This window comes from Octodon degus, unplaced genomic scaffold, assembly GCF_000260255.1.
Source record: "Octodon degus isolate 3935 unplaced genomic scaffold, OctDeg1.0 scaffold00101, whole genome shotgun sequence".
NCBI lineage: Eukaryota > Metazoa > Chordata > Mammalia > Rodentia > Octodontidae > Octodon > Octodon degus.
In genome coordinates this window covers 5,298,022-5,300,159 of record NW_004524677.1, presented here as the reverse complement: position 1 = coordinate 5,300,159, position 2,138 = coordinate 5,298,022, and positions in this window count along the sequence as shown.

Sequence of the window (2,138 nt, the reverse complement as noted above, 5' to 3'; positions counted from 1 at the left end):
ACTTAGCTCACAGTTACTGGAGGTTTCTGTCCATACTTATCTGGCTCCAAGGAAGACTGGCACATGGCAGAGGGCAGCAGATCATGGTGGCAGAAAACAGCAAAACAGCAAGAGCAGATGGGAGGAGTAGCAGCAACAACGGCAACAGAGAGCAAGTCTTTCTCCTTTAAATTGCATCCAGGCTGTGCGCCCCAGGCTGGGTGTAGCGCTCACACCCATAATCCCAGCAACGCTCACACCATAATCTCAGTGGATCATGAGTTAGTCACAAACTCTAGAATTTTGCCCCATGAATTACATGAGGCTTTGGGGGGGACAACTAGACACAAAACATAACACTATTTCCCTAAAAGCCACTTGTCCTAGCAGTTTCTCATGGCTGGGACAAAGCACCTGACATCCATAAGCTAAAGGAAGAAAGTTTTATTTTAGCTCACAGCCTGTGAGGGTTTCAGTCCGTAGGCAGCTGGCTCCAAGGCAGGGCAGTAGGACAGGAGAAATAGTCCACGGCAGGGCAGCAGGACAAAAGCCGCCGGCCTGCCTCCCACTCCTCCTTTTATATTCCAGTCAGGGTACAAACCTATTCGTTGGTGCCACCCACACTCAGAGTGGGGCTTCCCATTGCCCCACACCTAGAATGGTGCTAAACCAATCAGTAGACTGATCCAGTTATCACAACCTTAATCCATAGTCCCACAGCCTAGATCCAGCCGCTTGGAAAAGCCCCACTCATGAGCACATGAAGCTTTGTAGGGACATACAAGTCATAGCAGCCCTGTGCCCAGGGAAGGCGGTATAAGCCTGGTGCTAGGGAGACCGAGGCAGGAGCATTGCCAGCAGCCTGAAGCCAGCCTGGGCGACACGGTGAGTTCAAGTCCAGCTTGAACTACATAGGGAGACCTTGTCTCAAAAAAAACAAAACAAAAATACAAGTGCCACTAGTATGTGAAGGTTGAGAAAGATGTTACCTGATAGGTCCCAGTCTGTAGGTTCCAGCCAGAGTACGAACTGCTAAATTATCATGGCCCTGATTCAATATGGCTGAATCCCCAGACAACAGCTTATCTTCCCAGTGACCGCTTCCTCCTACTTCCCCACTCCAGCTCTACCTTTCCTGCCCACATAAGGGAGCCTCCTATCAGCTCCTTGTGTATCACTGAACCTGCCCCTCAAACTCTACCCCTAGCTAAAGTCTATAAAGTCTCAGCCTCCCTGTCTCCGGTCAGAGGATCCACCCATCTCCCTGCCCTCGATCCTCTCCATGTCTTCAGAGTTAATAAAGACTCCCTTCCCCCTCATTTCTGCTTCTCTGCCCCCCTGCTGCCATCGTGGCTGCTGATAAAAGCTGACAGTACCAATGGATGGAAGTAAGATTCCTGGTAAGGTAAGGAGCAGCCACACATGGGGTGACATTATTTGCTGTCCTTCTCAGACCCCAGTGAAAACAGAACAGCAGGTCTATGCTGCTGCCCCTTGTCTCCAGGAGGGGTGGTATTAAGTCCTCTCTCAGCCTGACAGGCGGAAGAACTGTGTTTTCTCTCACTTCCTCTCGAAGGCCTAATGGTTTCTCTCCAGCCCACCTGGTTCTCGTCTCTGAGTCCCCTCTAGATCTTTGTGGTGGCCTGGCTTCCTGTCATACCCAGGCCCTGGGTTGCGGGGTGCAGCTCTGTTCTCAGAGCCCTGGTCCCAGCAGAGGTGGGAACGGGTGCGCGGCACCTGATGGTGGCCCCAGCACACAGACACTTCACTCCTCTACTCTTTCCACTGTCTCCAGTCAAAGCTGTGGCTCCTGACAGCTTTTCCAGGAGCTTTTCCGTTTTATACCAACTTCCGGGTCACTCGTGTCTCTCTGGTCCTTTCCTTTGGGAACCCATCCTTCCTTTGTGCTTCATCATCTTTTCCATTCTCCTAACTGCTCCCATTTCTCTAAGAGAAAGTGAAGCCACTGAACAGTGACTGCTCGCGAAAATCACCTAAGAAACTTCTCACATGCTGAGGCCACTTGCATCAGGAGGTGCCAGGAGGGAGAATCCGTGAGTGTGTGTGTGTGTGTGTGTGTGTGTGTGTGTGTGTGTGTGTAAGGAACTTCTAGGTGACTCCACTGCATGCTCTAGACCCTGGTGCGAAATAGGCTGGGT